This window comes from Paroedura picta, chromosome 2 (assembly GCF_049243985.1).
Source record: "Paroedura picta isolate Pp20150507F chromosome 2, Ppicta_v3.0, whole genome shotgun sequence".
Lineage (NCBI taxonomy): Eukaryota > Metazoa > Chordata > Lepidosauria > Squamata > Gekkonidae > Paroedura > Paroedura picta.
Window position 1 is genome coordinate 82,500,811 of NC_135370.1, and position 23,054 is coordinate 82,523,864.

The window sequence follows — 23,054 nt, forward strand, 5'->3', positions numbered from 1 at the left end:
GCCAGATCAGGATCAGACCTTTGTGGCATTTTAAAACTACCTTCAAATGGTGGTGGTATTCTCATGGTGGCCTCAAGGATAACTTGGCCCTGAGTAGAGGGTGGCTCCACCTGGACTCTATAGAACACTCCACCCCCAAAGTTTTCAGGTATTGCCCAGCCCAGGGCTGACAACCCTAAGTTCTGTGCCTTGACTTGAACAGCCAGCTTCTCAGCTGTGCAGCAAACTTGACAGCAACATAATTGCCTGACAACAGTATAGTTGTTACACCTTGCTTTCCTTTGGCTAGTGTGCACACAGCTGCAGCAAAAGCTGACAGTGCTTATTGTCTTCTACCTTCTGCATACAGCAGTGTGTAATGCCCCAACTTAAAATTACACATGCCATGCCTACTGCAAGTCAAAATAGACAAAACTGAGTTAGGTTGACTAGTGCCCTGACTTGGCATAATACATGAGGGTGTTCTCAGCCAATGTTTTCACATTATCTTCACAGAAAAGTTTTACACAGCTGCCAAGAAATCCCAGAACATGTGTTCTGGAAACACAGTACTCAAGACCATCCTGATCTATGCTATGGCACACTACGGGGCACCACCAGGTCTGCTGGGTCACACCATCACTGCACGTGAACAGAAAATGTGCCTTGAAACACAACTAACACTTCCCTGCAGCTATGCATTGTACAACGAATTTGATACTGGTGGTTAAACTAGCCAGCTATTGATCTTTTCAATGAGAAGCCTGTGGGAAACATCCAAGTTAACATTGGGGTTCCTTGAAACAAAGTTTGAAAAGCATTGCACTAGGCATATATCTAAAGGCAGGCATCTAAAATGGAATAGCTGTTTGTCATATTTATTGCTGACAGTTAGGATTACAGTTAGTATGTAACCAGGTAACAGCAAAAAAAAAAAAGAATGCTAACTTGATTTTAAAATAAAGGTGGTAAGTTAGAATAGTATTGCTGTCTTTCAGATTTCCATCATTATAAAAAAAGTATTTGAACAACCATCTAATTCAGTTTCTTTAAAAGTCCCTAGTTAACATCTTTAACCGCTCCTGCGGTTAAATAAAAGGGTAAGGCCACCTGGGGAGGAGTTAGGGCGGGCCCTGTCCAGGATAAAACTCAGAGGGCCCTCCAAATGTCCATCCAGGGTCAAGCAGCAAATGGGGAGGCGCGCAAAGCGCCTTCCTATTGGCCCCTCACCAGGACAGACCAAAATTCCATTCACCCAGCCCAGTCTGGCTGCCAGTCTGCTCCTGACCACTGCAGGGAGAGGAGGTCAGTAGGGCTGCCAAGGGGGATGAGAACAGAGGCTGTGCCAGCCCTTTTCGCCCCAAGGCTATCCTAACTTTCATGTCCAACTGTAAGTTGCCTCAGAACCCTGACAGAGCTGGCAGGAAGCTGCTGAGTGCTCCCCCTCCCTTCAGGCCTGCTGCAAAGGAGCCTATGACAGTCCCTGACTGAGGGGAGGGAGGCATTTTTCTTACAAGAGCAAGGAGCCTGAGGGCCTTCCTTTTCAGGGGGGGGACTTTCCCCTTCTGCCAAACAGTTGCCTGACAGGGAGGCCACAGAAAAGCCCCTTCTCACTTAAAATACTGCTCTGCCCAGAGGTTAGACACAGCCAAGCCATGTGTCTTTCTTCTTTGCAACTCTCTGCAGATTTGAGGCCACAGCACAGCATTATTCTGCAGAGGAAACTGGCTCTTTTGTCTCCTGTTTCATCTGCACAACAACCCTGTGCAGTAGGCCTCAAGTCTTTCAATTCAACAACAACCTGTGTTGGAAGCCTTAAATGTTTCTTCTCTACCACAACTCTGTCCAAAGTAGCCCTTTCTGCCTGGGGAGCTGATCTTTATACTCTGCAGGTGAGCTGTAATTCCAGAAGCTCTCCAGGCCACAGCTGTAGGTTGGCTACCCCTGGGCTGGAAATATTCCTGGAGGTTTGGAGGTGGGACTTCAAAATCATACAATGCCTCAGAGTCCAGCCTTCAAATGAGCCATTTTTGCCTGCAGTTGGTAGGGAGTGGTGCAGGAGTGTCCCTCCTGGCCTATGGGTTAAGGGCTGGCCTATGGGTTATGGCCAGCCCTTACCAGCAACTGTTTGTATTCTGGAGCGCAGACAGGCAGACCAGCATCAGTCCTGTGAGTCTGGAAAGTGCAGGAAGATCTAAATAAATATTTACAGCCTGAAACTGTAAACAGAGAACAAGTAAATGTCTGGAGACACATAGTAACTGAAATGACTTATTGGCTTGGCAAATAACCTTGGCCTGGCAAATAAAAAAACAGTATAAAAAACCTTACTAAGGTCAAGACTGCTGTGCACAGAGAGTCTTCCTCTTAGGGTTGCCAGCTTCCCTGTGAGGCTCGCTACCCCACCTCCCTCATGTGGAGTCTGCTATGGGGAGAGAAAGGGAAGACAATTGGAAAATGCTTTGAGACACCTGAGGCCTGCTGGGTCACTGCAGCCCAATCCCAATTCTCTCAGACCTCTCACAGCCCCACATACCTCACAGGTTGACTATTGTGGAGAGACAAATGGAAAAGGTGTTTGTAAACCGCTTTGAGACTCCTTTGGGTAGTAAGCAATAGGGTACAAAAATCCGTTCTTCTAAGGAGCAACCATGAAAGAAGCATGTGGCCACATAGCATTTTACCAACAGTGAAAACATGGGAGACAGAAGGAACAGGGTGGACACCTGTGTACTGTGACTACCCCATGTGTATTAGGGCAGAGGGGCATTTCGGTGAATGTGGCCTAATTCACACAAGAAGGGAAATGACGCAGAACTGGGAGGAATTGGTTGCCATGTAATCTTCCCCTAAGAAGAGTCTCCAGTCTGATTTTCCCTTCACCACAACCTCCCACACAACACACACATTCAACCCCATGCCCTTACAGACTGGATAACTCCTCACCTTCCTCTTCCCACTGCCAAGCTCTAGCGCCCGTTGTACTCTTGGATACAACGGGCTTTGCCCCTAGTTACACCATAAAACATTGAATGTTTGCTCAGACATACTAATATAATTCTATATGCTGATGGCTTTTAAATGTTAACAAGTTGTTCACTTTGTATTTTGGTTGTTGCATTAATTTTCTTTAAAATATATTCAGGATGTGTGATACAAACAATATGAGGTATATGATCTTCCTTTAAGCCCTTGCCTGCACTCTAATTGTTGGGAAATGTGGAAACTTCTCCAAGGTCCATCCATTTTCACAAGAGTCCACAGGTCTTGTGGTAAATTATTTTCTTTTTCGAACTGGGAGATACTTTTACAAACATGTTTACAACCTTTCTGTGTTGGCTTTTGGACCTTTATCCGCCTCGTGTTTGTTGGACCTTATGCAACAAAACTATTCCTTTCGTAAAATGGCAGGAATCAGAGAGAGATGTTACACCGGGAATGACAACAGCTCTTCAGGTTTTCATTTGTGTAAGAACAAAGTCCACTGCATACTTCAAAACAGTTACAAAATGTTGACTTACAGCAAAATGCCAGCCACTTTGTCAGCCTCTGACACTAAATATATATAAAGATTAGATAGATCTTTGTTTGGCTCCATGTTTTGTTGCAGCTATGTTTATTTTAACAAATGCAGCAGTGTTAATGTCTGTGAGCATTCCCAGATCTCTACTGAACTAGTTAAACAGTGACCACGTGTATCTGTTTCTAAATAATATGTGCTCATTTCTATAGATGTATTTCTTAAATGCTTTTAAAACAACATGTTTCCACAATAAAAACAAAACAGCATTGACTATTTTAATGATAAGCAATGTTGCTTTTGAAGGTAATTGTGACTGTTTACCCTTTTAGTCTGCAATTCAAGTCTGAAACTGTTCTCACAGCAGCCCAAGACAGACCAGGTTTGTAATGAGAAGGGAAAATGTTAAACACAGGGAACTGTGGCAAATAAATGGTATTTCAAGTTATGTTCTAGAAAATCTGTACCAATGTAATTGCTTTAGTATTACCCAATCTCTGTACTGCCACAGGTTCATTATTTTCATACGCTATATAATTGACCAACAGGAAACATATCATTGGTCTAATCTGGGGATGGAAATATCTTGGAAATGATGCATCTGAGAAATCAGCAAACCACAAAAAGAAAAAATAGAATGGTTTATAGTTCTTTTACATCAAAAAAAGGAATGCTCCCTTCAGCCTTATTTTAGTATTTTAGTTGGTGCTGCACCTCTTAGCAAACTGCATTGCCTAGCTGTACTGGCTGCAGTACAATGGGTTGTTGTGTTACCTGAGGAGTTTAGAGACTTTGTGGAGATATATTGATTAGCTAGGTATTGCTCAGGGGTGTGGTTTAAATGACAATCTTATCCTTAAAATTTAATCAGGGGCCTTTGAACAAAAAACTGAATAGAGCAAATGATAACTAAAAAAATCAAGTAATTCAGTTATGAATCCATACAATAGATGGCAGTAGAGACTATGTAATAGCTATCCCATTTCAGATTATGAAAGAAGAAAAATATTTCACACAATTTTAACAGGTATTTTCATAGTAGGGAAATGTGGTAGGTAGCTGAATTGGTCCAAAGCAAAATTTGGTTAGTCTAATAAAAGGTATTCCTTTTGATATTTTATACCAGTCAAACTAAAACATTTAATAAAGTGCATTTGAAACCGTAATATGAGCATGAATAAAACTTATTTCCAGTTGCACAGATCATATAGGTATATAAGCAGATAAGGCACATGTAGAAAATATGTATTTGCCATTGATTAATACTGAAACCACCTTTAAAATACAGCCCTTGTGTAGCAAAGAGGTACTTTTCATGTAACATTTTGTACACCAGATATTGCTATTTCTTCTCTTTCTTTTATATGCTAATGCATGGGTCCCCAACATCGCACCCACCGAGTATTTTTAGAAACTAGACAGGGTCAGGTGGGAATTTTGCTCAGCAGAACTTTTGACTAGTAACTAGGCAGATTTTAAAAAAAAACAATGCTTCAGCATAGGCTCTTTCCACAGCACAAGGATTTTCGCTGCATGACTGAAGGTAAGCTGTGCATATGTGAGGAATTTTTTTAAACAGCACATTCATTTTAAAAAGCATCCTTTCAGGCAGTGTTTCTGCCTGAAATGTTGAAAAGTTATGATTAGTTATGCATACCTTCAGTTCCTGATTTTTGTAGTTGGCACTGCCTTCTGTGGAAGTCCAGGGTCTCTATGGAGAAAGAGGCAATGGCAAACCATCCAGATCCATAGAGTTGGAAGGAGCCGTACAGGCCATCTAGTCCAACCCCCTGCTCAAAGCAGATCAGTCTAAAGCATCCAAGATAAGTATCTGTCCTGCTGCTGCTTGAGGGGGAGCTCCCCACCTCCTTAGGCAGCTGATTCCATTGCTGAACTACTCTTGACTGTGAAAATTTATTTTCCTGCTATCTAGCTGATACCATTCTACATGTAGTTTAAAGCCTGTATGTATGTATACGTGCGTATTAATTAATTAATTGATTGATTGATTGATTGATTCACTCCCATAAAAACGGATTGTAGTGGATAACAGTCATACTGTGGGTCCTATCCTAGGTTTGTTCTATTTTTGAATGGGGGAAAACAGATTTATTCTGATTTGTCTGAATTGTGATACCTTTTGCCCCCAAATAAATGTATTGTTTTACTATTTTAAAACAACTGTAAAAGTAAAGGTAAAGGTATCCCTTGTGCAAGCACTGGGTCACGTCTGACCCTTGGGGTGACGCCCTCTAGCGTTTTCATGGCAGACTCAATACGGGGTGGTTTGCCAGTGCCTTCCCCAGTCATTACCATTTACCCTCCAGCAAGCTGGGTACTCATTTTACTGACCTTGGAAGGATGGAAGGCTGAGTCAACCTTGAGCCGGCTGCTGGGATTGAACTCCCTGCCTCATGGGCAGAGCTTTCAGACTGCATGTCTGCTGCTTACCACTCAGCGCCACAAGAGGCTCAAAAACAATTGTATTACTATTTTTAAAATAGTAAACTGCTGCTCTTGGCTTGCATTATCTTTTTCTATTTGGAAAGGAGTTGGTGACACTACTGCCTTCTTCAGTACCACTGCCACATAAAGCATCAAAGATGTTTTAATTTCCCTATTAGCTCTTCATATTCTTAATGTGAGACAGTTATCAGAATAAGCAGTGTCCAATTATCTTTCCCTATGGGTAAAGATAAAGAGAGAGGGAGAAAGGGAGTGCTAGGACTGGGCTAACCCTTTCAACACTAACCCTCTTGTGAATGCTAGGACTGAGCTAACCCCTTCAAGGCTAAGCCCCTCTGCAAACTTTCATATAATCCTGAGCTTTCCATTTGGGAGGAGGCAAAGTGGTGGATGTTTCCCCTTTTTAGTTGTCCTTTGTTATTCAATTAATGTATATAGATGAGTAAACAGAATATATACTACATATTTAAATATTATTGTGTAAACATACAGCACACATAAACATACACATTACTTGCAACTGCACATTTTGAATTTGGAATTTTCCTTGGCTATGAGAATCATATTTTTAATCTTTAGTAATGTGTACAGTTAGTATTTTGTAATTTGTGTTACCATACATTGTGTTGCTTGCTTTATCCCTCTCTTCTTGCATACTGAAGCCAACTCCCCTTCCCCTCAAGAGTGCATATGACTACCTCAGTACAGATACAGGTACTATATTACAGTATAATGCCATCTACCCATAATGTATTACGCAAACCAGTTAAACTAAAGTCATTCAGAAAGCAGGGATATCAGTTAGTGACAACATTAAATTATCAGCTGATAGTATTTTACACAGCAGAAAATGAGTCTGTATTGGCCCAGCCACAGTGCTTCCAGGAACTATCTTCAGGCAGCATGTATATACTCAGTAACCATGTCCCTAGAGACAGGTAGATGGTTGTAATATCTAAGTAATAAACAATGATCATGGTTGAGAAACTCAGGAAAGGTCAATAGGCAAGGGAAAGACAAACAGAACTTCAAACGTGGCAGAACAGAGTCAAATGATGATAAAAACAGACAGGGAATTAGGGAATGAGGCATCTAGCTGACAATCAAAATAACCAGAAAAAGTGAGTAAGTGATTATAGAGTATATATAGATTTGTATTCAGTGTGTTTTGGCTGGAGATTAATCAGAACTTGAGAAAGGTCTGCTTCTCACCAAATTTTATTTATTGACAAGTATCAAAGCCCATTTTAAAAAATGGATTTTGAAAAGGGTGGCAGACAGGAGGGCACGAGAGAGTGGCCGCCGCTCCCTTTGGCCAACAAAGCGGGCTAAAGGGAGTGGGAAGCCCCCCCGGCAGTGGCAACAGGAATTTGCGGCCCGCAGAGAGGCTCCAAACTCCCCCCCCTGGCTCCCTCCCAGCAGGAGTGTACCTGCGAGCCGCAAAGCCCTGTTGCTGCCTCTCTCCTCGTGGGCGACAATGGAGGCTGCAGCCACAAAGCTTCTAGCAGGCAAGGAGGGAGGGTGGGAGCTGGAGGGGGAGGGGGCCAATCAGAGTGGTCCTAGACAGACAGGGCCCTGGACAGTCTCCTCCCAGAAGGCTGTTTCCCAAATATATAAGGGAGCAAAATAGTGTTAAGGATTTAAAACATTTTAAGGCACTTTTTAACCCAATCAAGGCCCACAAGACAGCAAACATAAAACAGGAAAACATTTAAACGATTGAAATATAGTTAATATATAAAATTCAGTTAAAACACATAAACAAACAACAGTACAAGGAGGACCAAAAACCCCCACATTATTAAAGTATGCCAGATAAAACAAAAAAGTGTTCACCAGCTGGCAAAAGACCTCAATAAAGGAAGACAGACAAACCTTCATGGGGAGGGAGTTCCAGAGGTTCGGTGTCATGATGGAGAAAGCTTTTTCTTGGGTCACCCCCACCTACCTAGCCTCAGATAGAGGGGGCAACTGAAGCAGAGCCTCTGAAAATGACCAGACTGACCAGGTAGGTTCATATATATTGGTCAGGCCATACAGGGCTTTAAAATTCAATACCATACACTTGAATTGAGCCTGGAAGCAAACTAGAAGCCAGTGTAGGTGGAAGCCATATGGTCTCTAAGACCCACTCCAGTCAGTACTCTGGCTGCAACATTCTGTAGCTTCTGAACAATCTTCAAGGGCAGCCCCATATTCAACATCTTGCAATAATCTAATGCAGATGTTACCGAGGCATGTTCCAGTATTAAAATACTTTGCGCCTTCCGATTGGCCCCTCACCCGGATTTGACCTGCCCACTCTCTGCCCACTTACCGCTTAGCGAAATATGAAGGTGGAAAGATATTATTTTAGTATGTTAAGACTGCAAATTCTAATGACTCCTTTATACTATATAAATAAAGGGATTATCACTTTTCTTTAGCAGTGAGAATGCTCAGACAATCCAGAAAGGGCTTCGTGGCCTGTTTTTTCTTGCTCAGCTCCAACCAGCAGTATCTTGTTCTGTGACAGAAAGGTCCTGCCTTTTATTTTTGAGAAGTACCACCCCCTCCAATCTCTGTAGCTATTTCATTCCTATCTTAATTGGAAAGCAGTGGTTTTGCCAGCCATGATATAAACCAAAGGGTTTGTAGTCTGTGGCCCAGCCAAACATCTTCCTTGATGAGTGTGAAATTCTATGCCAGCAGAGATGGTGGTAAAAGGGACATGGTTAAGGACATCTGCCACATAAGAAGTGCTATCACATCATTTGCCTGTACAGTTCCCTCACTCATATTGAAACTAGGCATAGGCTCAGCCTGTACATATGACAACAAAAACTACTGGAGCAAACTGAAAGCTAGTTCCTGTCCCACCATCCCCAGCTTGTCCCTAGCTATGCTCAAACACCAGAATTTTTGAAAGTTAAAGCTGGAAATTCTAGCAACATCTAGGCCAAATTTATCTGGCAAGCGCAGCAAATTAGAGTTAAAATATAGGAGTGTCATAGCTTCTGGTCTATATAATTCCAAGCATTTGTTATCTAAGCCAAGGTGTATGGCTCTGAGTGTTATGCTTGAGATTTTAATGTAATATAGTGCTTTGAATGACCTTTTTGATCTAGTATGCATACAACAAACTTGCATTTTATAATTTCAATTGTTAAATTGCTTGTCCCTTGGAGCTACCATAGTCTTTTGTGATAGCACTAGGATTACCTTGTAACCTTCCTCAAGGGCAAAGGCAGCCATTTTTGCACATTGACAGATTTATAGAAAAACCTATTACAGTAAGTAGCTGAGTACATAGAACAATTCCAATACCTTTGACCTACATTCTTGAGCAAGTGCTACAGTTCAGTTAATGCCAATCCACTTTTCAAATAGGTTATTAGAAGATATGCTACTATGGTAACACCTAAATTCTGAACAATAATTGCCTGTTGCACGTTAAGAAGATTAATTATTTATTTGTGTGTGTACAATAATACATTCATGAAGAAAATATGCACGCTCAGTACACACATGCAATTTCAGAACATAGTGACAAGCAATACATATTGTGTACACTGTATGATGAGGGCTTCATCGTCACAAAAATTAGTCATATTAAGATTCCAGTGAAGCAACTGAATGACACACTCTTGACAAACAATAATATGACTAATTCCAACAGGAGTCAGATAAAACTAATTTTTGTTCAAGTGTACCCATTTCTTTACATATTAAAATATTTTCAACCACCTTTGCACAAGTTACAGCATCTACCAAATGAACATCAAAATACAATAGGGCAAATATTTCAAAAGGCCAAATACTACCACCAACCAGCTAACAAAAGATGAGTTAAAACATCAACAATACATTCTCAATAGGGTACACATGACAGTAATGTATTACTTCTATGTCAGCAAATTATTAATCTACCTGCTAAAAATAGTTTGCTCCTATATTACTGCTAGATATGTATTTCCTTATAATTTTGCATTTACTTTTTGATGTTAGCTCTGTATCTTTGACCATTTCCACACAGAGGGCAAAATCACGTGTTGTCTCCTGCTCATGATTGCGGGATAGTACATTGTGCCTTTTCACCCCTCCATACTGTAAAGCCATCCCGCTTTTTTTGCCCTCCACAATGTACACAATGGGGCTGGTTATATAGGGCAGTATGGGGAGCATGGGGAGCTCAAGAGTGGCTGGGTTAGGGTTCCCCCTTCCCCAGCCCTCCATAATGGTCACCATTCTCTCCATAAGGCCCCCCATCCTTTTCAGTGACTCCACAGCTTCCATGAAGACTGGGTTGCTCCTGTCTATGGAGGCACTGAAGGCCTCCCTAGCTACCCTTGCCTCCTCACTGCCCAGCATGGCATCCGTGTAGTCCTCCTGGCAGTGGTCTAATCCCTCCCTTTCCAGCTGAAGCATCGCCTCCTCCAGCTCCAGGGCTGCCTCATGTCTTCTTCCCCCTGTTATAGGAGTCTATGACCCAGGTTGGTGAGGAGGGAAATGTGCTTCTGCCTTCTGTTCTCCCTCTGCAGCCACTCCTCGGCCAGCTGTCCACCAAGCGGCCACTCAAGGTTCTGTTTATCCACCTCTCCTTCCTCCTCCTCTCCTGAGACTCACCTGGAAAAAAAGAGAAAAAAGTGGTGTGTGGGGGGGAGGGAAGCATTGGAATCCTCCACTCCAACGCTCCAACTGAGCACCCTCCTCTGCCCATCAGCAGGCCTATTCTTGCTGAAGAGCCTTTCCATGGCTGGGCAGGCTCAGTGGCTGTGCTCACCCCTTGTGTGACCTCAGGCAGGATCCTGTGGAATGACCACCACTGCTTAGTTTTGTACAGGGCAAGGAATGCTTGCCACCAGGCATCTCTGTGCATGCTGGGGCAGATTCCCTCCTGGCCACAGCTCCAGGCTGCACCTTAGGAGGTGCTGGTGGGACATAGTCTTTAGAGAAAAGGTTGGTCAGACCTCTGAAGCAGTTTTGAGGAAGAAATGAGGAGCACAGTGGAGGCTTGTTGAAGCCTTCTTTTCGAATAGAAGCCTTCTCCTGGTCAGAGAAACCTCCCTTGTGAGCTTCCAGAAAAAGCAAAGCTTCCCACCCCCTCCCAAGGATATCTGGTTGGCACAAGCACTCACCTATCTCCATGGCAGATGAATCAGTGCCCTGTGATTCCTCTCTGTGAGGAGACATTTCCTGGGATTCGGGGGGGGGGGGTGCTGGCACGGGAGCAGGATGCCCTGTGAATAAAAAGCAGATGTTGTGGCCAGCTGCCCAGAAAGATTTCCAGGGCTGCCAGCTGGACACACAGAGGTTTGAAGGGGTAGGGAACAGTAGTGGGAAAGCCTCTAGTGACCCAACACGCGGTGGAAGATGGAAGAACCACAGACAGGCAGGGGATTTTTGCTCATATTCCCCCCTACGTGAAATAACAAATCCACATAGGAACACCAGGCACACCCAAATCCATACCCTGGGGTTCCTGGTTTACCTGTGGCGAGGGGAATAGAGCAACAACAGTCGTGTATTTTCCCCTACTGAATAGGGATGAGGTCCAGGATCTCAAATTCCATCCCAGGGTCCTTTTCAAAGGTGGTTTGCCTCCGTGGCTTTCCCCTGGAAGTGTAAGACCCCTTGTCTGTGTCCTCCAGCTGCTAGTGGCTGATCTCCTCTGTAGCAGGCTTCTTTACTTTGAGCTTGAGTCTGCAAGCCACATACTTTGGATGGCTGGTGCCATCCCCCTCTCCATAGATGCCCCCAAGGATGGTAAAATAAGGGCAAGTGACTGGTGCGGCTCCGGTGCCCTTGTTGTGGGAAACACACTGAAAGTACTCCTGCCACAGGATCTTGGTCTTGGAGCGGCACTGAAGCCAAGTCTGGTTGTACCCGAGAGCCCTCATCTGTCTTGCCACCTCCTCGAAGACCTTCCAGTTGCGATGAGAGGCATTGAGAACCTCCTGAACCTCCATCAGAGAAGATGGCCAGGAGTTTTCCAACCTTGATGTCCCTCCATGTTGGTCCCCTGCCATGCAGATGCAAGTACACATTGCTGCACGTACGGCACCATTTAAAAAACATTTTTTTCTGTGGCCAGGAACTCAGGAGAGGGAGACAGGTGCTAGGGTGGGACAAAGCTGGCTAGACTATAATACGTTTCCCCCTCCATACAGTCTTGTCTCTGGTTGTTCATCGATGGAACGCACAATATAGGGTGGTAAATGCAGTTTTGGAGATTCCCGAAATTGAGAGTTAAAAATGCCAAATCACAACCTGGCTACTGGACAACCTTGGGGTGGAGGTGACGTCATTTGGAGGGGGCTCTAAAACCCACCAACATTCAAAGGCTGTCCAGGAACGTTTTCCTCATGTGGAAGTGGCCTTTGTCACAGAACATATTTTTTTCAGAATATAAAAGTCCAGTGTTCTATATAGGAGATATTAGTAAGATTGTGAAATTCAGTTTAAGAAAACTGAACATCCCATCAAGCACAAAGAGGTACCCAGAAAGCACAAATCAGAATACATTATGACTAAGGTATTCTTAGCAGCATTTAGGAGCTTATTATGCAGCCTAGACTGCAGGGACAGAGAAAGCGAACTGTCAGTCATAATACTAACACCAACTTTAGGTGCTTTGCCAAGCATAGTGCCAGTTTCAAGTATGCATATTTGACTATGTCCTCCTAGAATTCCTTTTGAAATGGAGGGCCAAGTATGTTTGTAGTCAGACATGTATGTTAGCCTTTCATAGGGCAACCTTGAACAAACTCAAAAGACATAAGAGTCATCCTGTAGACAAGAATGCTGGAGGCATCCTCCTTCTAAGCCCCTAATCCTTTCCACCAAAAGACTTACCACCTTACGCTTGGGGCAGATGTAGTCCATCTTGTCTTCAGGGAGGAAGGCAATCATATTACACTCACTGCAGATGATGGGATGAGTGTCCTGGAGGTCCATTGTAACTTCTAGGCAGTGCAGCTACTAGGAAATATATAATCTACTGGTTCTAATTGCTAGACTAAGAACCCCAGGCTAAGAGCCACAGGCCAAGTGCCCTTTGTCTTTCCCCCTTCGGCTCACGCCTCTGGCAAGGAGCAGCCCTTCTTAATCCTCCCAGCAATCACCTCACTCAGCACCACAATAGCCTCACCTGGTCAGCAGCAGCAGCTCTCTCCACATGCTCCCAATTGTCTGAACTCTGGTGCTGGAGAAGACCTTTGGACTGCAAGGTGAACAAACCCATCAGTCCTAGAGGAGATCAGCCCTGCCTGCTCCTGAGAAGGCCAGATCCTGAAGATGAAACTCAGATACTTTGGCCACCTCATGAGAAGAAAGGACTCCCTGGAGAAGAGCCTAATGCTGGGAGCGATTGAGGGCAAAAGTAGAAGGGGACGACAGAGAATGAGGTGGCTGGATGGAGTTCCTGAAGCAGTAGGTGCAAACTTAAATGGACTTCGAGAAATGGTAGAGGACAGGAAGGCCTGGAGGATCATTGTCCATGGGGTCACGATGGGTCGGACATGACTTTGCACCTAACAACAACAACAACAACAACAGCAACAACAACATGGCCACTTCCAACTCTATGATTCTATGTTTCTAGGTACAAAAGTAAAAAATGGAGAGTGAAATAAACCTCACACTACTTCAGCAGTACATTTAACCTTTCTTTGCTATCTCTTATTCCTTAAATAAGGAAAGTTGCCAGTTTTTAAAGTACAAAGCAGGAAAACTCCCATCTCAGGATCCCTAATTCACTTTAATCCTTTGCATACCAGAAAAACTAGCAAGTACACTCTTGCTGTAGGATAACACTTCCTGTTTTTCAAATCAGTCAAAGTGAACAATTATAGATTCCTAGAGACTAGAGAAGTTTCTAGTTGTCACAAAAGCCCCGAGATTTAATCTATTAGCTCACACCAACCAACAAGCATTGTGCTGCTCTTGCATGAGAACAAAATGAGGCCGGTAGTCTGCCTAGCTTGTCAGGACTCCAGAATAATTTAGGCCTAGGGAATTTTCCATTTCAATTGTTACCTCCCCCTCATCCCCAGCAGACCTGTATGTGAGACAGATTAAGGAGTTGTTGCTATCTAAAGGGATTTAGGCCTGATGTTGAAATCCCCAAGAACTTTGCTCCTTGGGAACTTCCATACCCATGTCTAAGCTACCTTAGCTGGAGCAGCTCAGGACTTGGTAATCATAGGGCTGTCCTGGAACATCCTGCTGATCACATACATTATAGATTATCTGCTTGCTTTGGTCTTCTGTACAGATCAAATGCTGAATGGTCTGAAAGCAGGAGATACTCATACAACTTCCACGTGATGGATGGACAGTTAACTTAGTGAGGCTTACTTTGGGATTCAGAGATATAACGGACAGGCCCTCAAATAACAGGCATTAGGAAGGCTTCTCCCTTGCATGAGAGCAAACCTTTGAAATGTGAACTGTGCTGCTTGGGCAAATGGCCACCTAATATGATCCAATTGCTTGTTTGCCTCATTCCTTAAACATTAAAATCCATGAAAGGATTGTCCTCCCTTTATTCTGAGTTTCCAAGTCCTTTTCAAACCAAACAGGTGATTAGATTGATTCTTTTATGGGCTGTAATATATTTCAAAACTTTGTGGTATGAACTAGGTAATTTGCTGCAAACACAGAGAACAGTATGCTCTGCTTTTACATTACAGCCTTTAATACAGATCTGTGTTTGGCTTGCATCATGAAGTATATGACGACCCCTAGCAGGGAGCAAACAAGAAGGCCCATTTTACTCCGCTTACTGAAGGCCACAGTAGCTGTACAATGAGGCTGTCAGATAAAAACAAGGATACTGATCAGAAGCATCTATTCTTTCCATATTCAGGTCTCCTACTTCAGTTTTCACGGAGCAGGCACTGACCAATGAGCCAAGCTCATTTTTTCAGTCATCTGTTTAAAAAAAAACAAACAAAAAAACCCATCACTGCCACTCACAGCTGGTTTGATAGAAGTCAATGTGAATATTTTAGTTATGTACTTGAATTGCATTTTGATATCAATATAAATAGCCTTGTTAGGCAGTGTCATGTAAAGACAGGAATACTCCTCAAAAAATAAAAATAAAAGGGACATCTGGGGAAATGTTGGTCTAAACAGGACTGTTTCTAAAGGCTCCAGACTTATCTTGCAGAGGACAGGATTCATTTCTCTATCCCCACCTCTTTCCCCATGGGGGATATCCAATTGACAGGTGAATCCATGGCAAGGGCCTGATTTCTACAGGTATCACTTGGATTCTGATCACCAAGATGAGTGGAAAATAAGTGGGACTTGCTCTCAAGGCCAACCTCCCCTACTATAAACTTTTCTTCTTTTTTTGCAAATCCACAACTTTTTGGCTAGCCCTCAGACCCACTCTGAAACTGTTATTCATTTCAGAAAATTGGCAGACTGCCAGTACCATTGCATCTCACTGGTAAGAGGGTTCTTTAACATTTACAGATTACAAATTACAGAGAACCAACAAAAGATTTATGAGATTTTTCTCAAGGGAGGAAGAAGAAGAAGAGTTGGTGTTTATACCCTGCTTTTCACTACCCAAAGGAACTTCAAATCAAGTTACAATCGCCTTCCCTTCCTCTCCCCACAACAGACACCCTCTGAAGTAGGTGAGGGTGAGAGAGCCCTGAGAGAAACTGCTCTGTGAGAATAGCTTTAGTAGGACTGTAACTCCCTGAAGCTGGCTGCACGTGGAGGAGTGGGGAAACAAACCCAACTCACCAGATTAGAAGCCGCTGCTCTTAACCACTACACTAAGCTGAACTGTGCTTAATTTTACTGAACTGTGCTTATTTTAACATCTCCCTTCAAGAAATCTCTAGCATAGAACAGAATAGATACAAAGGCCTGGTTCAGACTGGAAGGTCTGATTCAGCTGCAATCTGCATTTTCATCTTTTAGATTTTTTAATTATAGTTTATCCTTGTGAAATATCATTTCTATAGACTATACAATCAGTCATTTATTTTTCTCCTTTGTCCCTTTTTTATTTAAAGTAAAATGTTTATTTAGACAGGTAAGCACTGGGATCTGCTGTGATGCAGCAATAAAAGTGCAACATACAGACTGGCACAGATTGGCAGAGTCACCAATTAGATGGCATAATGGGAAGATATATTATCTACTCGAGTATTATTCTTGACTCCCCAGAAAATTAAAATAATGAGAAGACTTTGGATTCTGGACTAATTTTTATAGCATTTCTCCTTCTGACAATGGGAATGACAGATGAATCAGCACCTTGGAAAGCAAATGCAGGGTTACAGGGCAAGCCCCCCCCCCCAATTCCTTTGCCTTCTTTAGGTGGACAGCCTAATATAGACTTTTTAGAGCCAATAAATCAAATAAGTTTTCTTCCCCCCCCTTTATGGCTTTTTATAATTTTTCTTACCACAATATAATTCTGTTTTATTTTGTTTGTTTTTTTCCATTTTCATCTATCACATGTCTGCATTGTATAATCTTCAAATTTTTAAAAATTTGAAGATTAGATCTTTAGCCAACTTTGGTCTGACAATTTCATCCAGAAAATAAGCAACATGTGATGTATTAGATCAGGCTTTCTCAACCCGGAGGTTCATGAAACCTTTAGGTTTCTTGACGGCCTTGGAAAGGTTTCCCAAATGGGTGGGAGTTAATTAACTTTTAATATATTTAAAAATTTTGTTAAACATTTATCAGGTAATATGACTATATGTGCCTCCCTCCCCAAATGGCCAATGATGGGCCTGGAGGGGGTGGGAAAGGGAGGGTCTCCAGATGGGCATGTGCATGGTTATGCTTCCCAACCATATTCAATGAAGAGATATTGTGATTTCACAGTATCTATAGTAAGTCCAAAGTCAAAATCAGAAAGCCAAAGTTATAAAACTCTCATTCCATTTTTATTGGATACTAGGGGCAAAGCCTATTGTATCCAAGAATACAACGGGCGCTAGAGCTTGGCTGTGGGAAGAGAAAGGGGAGGAATTGTCCAGTCTGTAAGCGCATGGGGTTGAATGTGTGTGTTGTGTGGGAAGTTGTGGTGGTGTGGTGGCAAATGGCATGGGTGTGGAGATATGGGTGTCAAGAACCTGTGGTTTGGAATGTTCGTTGATTGTGGGAGAAGACTGACCTTTGGGAATTGTGGCGTAGTAGTTACAGAAGAGCTTTCAAGAGCCATGTCTTCAGATATGTGAAGGGAAAATCAGACTGGAGACTCTTCTTAGAGGAAGATTACATGGCAACCAATTCCTCCCAGTTCTGCGTCATTTCCCTTCTTGTGTGAATTAGGCCACCAAATGCCCCTCTGCCCTAATACACATGGGGTAGTCACAGCACACAGGTGTCCACCCCGTTCCTTCTGTCTCCCATGTTTTCACTGTTGATAAAATGTTATGTGGCCACATGCTTCTTTCATGGTTGCTCCTTAGAAGAACAACAGATTTTTGTACCCTGTTGTTTACTACCCAAAGGAGTCTCAAAGCGGTTTACAAACACCTTTTCCCTTTGTCTCCCCACAATAGTCAACCTGTGAGGTATGTGGGGCTGTGAGAGGTCTGAGAGAATTGGGATTGGGCTGCAGTGACCCAGCAGGCCTCAGGTGTCTCAAAGCATTTTCCAATTGTCTTCCCTTTCTCTCCCCATAGCAGACTCCCCATGAGGGAGGTGGGGTAGAGAGGCTCACATGGAAGCTGGCAACCCTAAGAGGAAGACTCTCTGTGCACAGCAGTCTTGACCTTAGTAAGGTTTTTTATTTGCCAGGCCAAGGTTGAAAAAGTCATTTTCATTCCCATGTCTCTCCAGCCATTTATTTGTTCTCTATTTACAGTTTTAGGCTCCACCAGAGCGCTCTGGACCTGTTGTGCCATTGCACTGTTGTGCTGTTATATTGTATTGTGTGCTGTTACAACTTTATTTGTTATATTATTTAATTGTTACAACCACTGTTGTTAATATTATTGTTTGATTATTAATGCAGATTGTTCCATGTATGGTTCATAAGTTCAATATAAACCGCCCTGAGCCTCTGGAGAGGGCGGTATAAAAATAAATAAATAATTAAATAATTAAATAAATACATACATACATACATACATACATACATACATACATACATACATACATACACATTTAGACCTTCCTGCACTTTCCAGACTCACAGGACTGATGCTGGTCTGCCTGTCTGTGCCCCAGAATACAAACAGTTACTGGTAAGGGCTGGTTATAGCCCATAGCCCAGGAGGGACACACCTGCAACACTCCCTCCCAACTGAAGGCAAAAATGGCTTCTTTGAAGGCTGGACTTTGAGGCATTGTATAATTTTGAAAATGGGCTGGTGCATCCTGTCCAAGCCTCTGTTCTCATCCCCCTTGGCAGCCCTACTGACCTCCTCTCCCTGTGTGGTCAGGAGCAGACTGGCAGCAATGTCTCCAAATTGCCCCTGGCTGGGCTGGGTGGGCGGGCCCTGTCAGAGCTTTAAAATCTCCAAAGATGGAGAACCCACCACCTCCTGAGGAAGCCTCTTCCACTGAGAAACCGCTCTGTCAGGAACTTCTTCTGGATGTTTAGACAGAATTTATTTGCATTAATTTCATCCCATTGGTTCTGGTCCATCCCTCTGGGGCAAAAGAGAATAACTCTTCTCCATCCTCTATATGGCATCCTTTTAAATACTTGAAGATAGTTATCAGATCCCCTCTCAGTAGTTTTCTCTCCTGGCTAAACAGATCAAGTCCAAAAGAAGTTGGGAGGGATTGATGGAATGGACATGCAAATATGTCTTCAACAAAAGGGAACTTTTTTATTTTTGGTTTGGATACAATAACCCCAAATGGTCTGAACTTGAATATGGACTTTTTATTCCAATAAAAGTAGAATGAGTGTTTTATAACTTTGGCCTTCTGATTTTGACTTTGGACTTATTCCCATCCATATTCTGCATGATCTTGCCACTGCTGAGGTTTCTCAAAACCTGAAGAATGTTTCAGGGGTTTCACAATGGTAAAAAAATTGAGAAAGGCTACATCAGAATGTGCTAAGCTACTGGCTGAAGAACTGCAGGGTAGGTTCTTTTTTCTGCTGTTATATTCATTTTGAACTGTCCTTTATTCGTATAGTACTAATGCAAGCAAGGAACCCCATAGCAGAAAGGCAGAAAGAGTAAACAACCACAATCCAACACCTATCTGGAAACTTCTGCTCATGATGAAATGCAACCACTTAACAGTGGAATACTTCCTCCCCTTCCCCCCCATTCTGAAAGAATTTTGGTTTGGAAAAGGCTAATCTGCACACAATATTTGTGTTTTGATTTCCAAAATATTGTTCTGGAGTGTCTTTAATGCATCCCACCGTTCTTTTGATGTATTATGATTTGTTCAAAACCAATTCCAACCTGTTCTGGGATGTTTCAGAGGCATTTTGGCCTCAAACAGACTGATAAGTGCATGATATTTCTGCATCTGGATTTCCAAAATATTGTTCAAGTGTGCCTTTAACATATCAGTTTTATTAGGTAGTATTGTTTAATGCCTATTGTGGAAGCATTTTGGCCTGGAAAGGGTTAATAAAGAAGCGAAACATCTACTTTTTCATCTCTAAAATACTGTTCCCAAGTGTCTGTAATGCGTCCCTCTGCTTTTTTGCGGTACACATTTAATGTCCGTTCCCGAAGCATCTTGACCTGGAAAGGGTTAATAAAAGTGCGGGGATTCTGCGTTTTCAGTCTAAAATTTTGTTCTTGAGTGACTGCTATGGAGCCAACTGTTTTTGGTGTACTCTTGTTTTAATGATCGTTCTGGCCTGTTCCAGATACCATTTGGGCTGGTTACGGGCTAATGAAGGTACGGGATTTCTGCCTTTTCATCTCTAAAATATTGTCCTCGAGTGTCTGTAATACGTCCCATTGTTGTTGTTTTTTTCGTTTGTTTTTTGGTGGTACTCTTGTTTGCTTAATGCTTTGACCCGGCCCCTTGCAGGACTCAACCAGAAGGAAGCGTTGAAATTCTCGCTCCTATAGAACTCGTACAAACGCCCTGTCCCGCAGCCCGCGTCCCACAAGACAATCCCCCGCCCCCTCCCTTTCGCCTCCGAGAAGGCGGATCCGCTCACTGCAGAATGAGCCGTGATCCCAAGGGCGGGCAGGCTGGAGCGGCCGTTCCTGTTGCCTCCCAGCTCCTCCCACGTGCTCCGGCCCTTCCCAAAGCGCGCCCCTGCCGCGCCCCTCGCTCGCTCTCGCTCCACCCAGCCGCACTCTGCACCGGCAATACAACCACCCCCGCCTGCCTATTAATCCCCCGCGGCTCTTCCCCTTTCTCCTTGGCCGTCGCCCCGCCCGCGGCTCGCTCAGCCAATCCGGAACCAGCCGGCAGCAGCCGCACTCCTGGGGCTGCAGTGCGCGCGGGCCAGACGCTCGCGCGCTTCTCCTTTGCCTGCCTTTCTTTCGCAGACAGACGCCTGTGGACGACGCCCTCCTGCCCCGCGCTGCCCCTCGAGCGGTAAGTGCCGCTTCGCTGCCGCCCCACCTTCGTCTCTTTCGCGGCTGTGCTGCCTCTTGAGAGGGAGGGAGGAGCCCCGCGGAAGCCTGCGGTGGGGGAAGAGGAGTATTCTGCGAGGGGATATGACAGGTGCCAGGCTGGAGGGGACGCCGAGAGCGACTTTTGCTGTTAGCGTGACGGGATGTCCAGGAGAGTTTCTTTCTTCCGCGAGTGCCGCCTTTTTCGTTTTTCTGGGGAAAAGGAACTCTTAGGGGGCATTGCTACAATGGCCCGAGAGTAAAAACACTGCACAAAATTGCGGACTCCGAGGGAGCGAGCGACTGAGAATGACAAGTGGACCCGCCCCCCCCCCCCCCCAGTTCTGCGCGAGATTCAAGAGGAGGGGAGGAGCTTCCTTGAAGGAGCTTTTGTCCAGCTGATTCACTGTCCTAGGTTTTTTTCTCCCCTAGACTTTCTTCAGGCGGCCTTTGGCAGCGCCCCACCTGTGCAAGACTGTTCCTTTCCTATCTAAGCTAGGGTTACACTAGTAGAAAGTGCATTTTATTCAGTGTTACTAAGTAATGACACATTATACGCTTGAACAGTTTAGCCAGCTGAGATATGTACTTCCTGGAGCACTGCAGTTTAAAAACTGATTTAATTAGAGATCAGGCCTTTATAATAATTATAATAATTATAATATTAATTAGTGATCAGGCCTTTATAATAATTATAAACGCCCTGCCCATTAATAGTGAAGCCAGAAGAGAAAGATTCTATCCCATCTGGCTTCTTCCTCTCTTTCAAGGAGTAACATAAAAGGAAACAAATCCAAGCTGAAGTACAGGCGAGAACCAAAAAGGTTAGGGATAAAATTAATTTTAGAAAAATATAAACACTTTATTAAGGTATTTATCCCCTGTGCAGGCATGGAGTCATGTCTGACCCTTGGGGTGACGCCCTCTAGCATTTTCATGGCAGACTCAGTACAGGGTGGTTTGCCAGTGCCTTCCCCAGTCATTACCGTTTACCCCCCAGCAACCTCTGAAGGATGGAAGGCTGAGTCAACCTTGAGCCGGCTGCTGGAATTGAACTCCCAGCCTCATGGTCAGAGCTTCAGACTGCATGTCTGCTGCCTTACCACTCTGCACCACAAGAGGCTCTTTATCAGAGCTCAAATGCTTAAAAACCATAAAAGAATATTTGGCATGCCTAAAACATGTGTACAGGCCCCATCTTTAGAGAAGCACCCAGTAGGATTCTCCATTTGCTGGTTAAGAATTCTGCTAATACGAACACCTTGCAGGACCAGAACTAGCTAGAGCAGACCAAATAAGTTTTTTTTTCACCCCCCTGTTGAAAATTGTAAAAGTTATTTACATCTGTGTGCATCTGAACAATTGACCTCTGATGAAGATCTGTTAGATCGAAATATGTTAGGTCAAGGTCAGAACTTTTTGGCATTATAGGTGTACGCACTTATGTGTTTTATGTGTGCCAAATAGATATTCTTCTATGGTTTTTAAACATTTGAGCTCTTATAATCAACTGTTTAGATTTTTCTAAAATTGATTTTTCTTCCTCTCTTTACCAAGGTTTATGAGAAAGAATGTTAAAAACAGGTTTTTCTTTCCAACTTGTATCCTGAACCAATTGGTACTTTGAATGGCACCTCTATGTTTTTCCCATTCTGATGTACCACAGGCACTCTGATGTATCACAGGGACCGTTTATGCACTGGAGGTTTCAAGCTGGGCTGCAGGCTGGATTATTAGTCATGGCAGTTTGCCCAACCTCTTTCTGCACCCACACAGGGGAGCATTTGGACTGGTGTACCTCATCTGCCCCCGAATTGTGCTCCTGCATGGGAGCTGGGGCAGTGAAGTTCCCAGTGCGTAAACGGTCAGGGTGATGCTGCGTTTGGATCAGTATCTTTTAAAATTTCTATCTTCTACAATACTGCTAAGGTTTTAATAGTTTAAAACAGCTATTCAGGATTTGGTGTCATACTGTAATTGTGATTGTTTGTTATTTCAGATTCCCATGTTTATTAAACGAAGATATTAGATGGCTTTCTCTGAACCATGTGTGATTTAGCAAAAGCCATCTCTTTTTTTGCTCTTCTGTATTAACAGAAAGACAATGCAATTTTTTACAAAAGTAATTAGTACATTAAAAACAAAGTCTAGCGGTTAAGAAAAGAAAATAGTTGTTTGGCTGATTGATAGGTTAGTGCCCAGAAAATGCTTTGTCATGTTTCCCAAGTAGACTGCCTCTATGATTAAAATGGAAGAACCTAATATTTCTACAGAATTTTTTTCCTAGGCAGGGTAAAGTTACATCGCCTATAAGTGGTAAAAGATGAACTGGATGCATATTTTGTAGCACTTGATTTCATATCAGTCAAAAGCTGAAGGTGTGCAGGTGCATGATGGGATCAGGTAAATATGTAATCTCTGGTATTGTGTACCAGTAAGTCTATACCTGTACACTTTAGAGAGTCTTGGACTTGCAACTGTGCAGTTTGCCAAGAAGTGTTTCAGACTTGTAGAACACGTAGATTAATGTTTTGATAACAAGGAAGCAGATGGCATTGTGTAATATTTGG

General features: G+C 43.3%; 1 protein-coding gene and 1 long non-coding RNA gene across 6 annotated transcripts in view; one reads left to right on the forward strand and one right to left on the reverse strand.

The window, feature by feature from the left end:
* Positions 1 to 9,415: 9,415 nt before the first annotated feature.
* Positions 9,416 to 13,237, reverse strand: LOC143828741 (uncharacterized). Of its 2 annotated transcripts, none has more exons than XR_013227840.1 (3): positions 13,095 to 13,237; positions 11,083 to 11,184; positions 9,416 to 10,570 (listed from the first exon to the last, which is right to left on the reverse strand). It is a non-coding gene; the product is annotated as an uncharacterized LOC143828741 (long non-coding RNA). The 2 variants fall into 2 exon arrangements; XR_013227839.1 differs by lacking the exon at positions 13,095 to 13,237 and adding an exon at positions 12,800 to 13,055.
* Positions 13,238 to 20,238: 7,001 nt separating this feature from the next.
* The window catches only part of CPT1A (carnitine palmitoyltransferase 1A), a 59,898-nt gene continuing 57,082 nt past the window's right edge, over positions 20,239 to 23,054 (forward strand). For all 4 annotated transcript variants that reach the window (XR_013228246.1, XM_077321286.1, XM_077321287.1 and 1 more), the window contains exon 1: positions 20,239 to 20,467. The gene's annotated coding sequence lies outside the window, so the exon portion shown is untranslated. The remainder of the gene's footprint in view (positions 20,468 to 23,054) is intronic.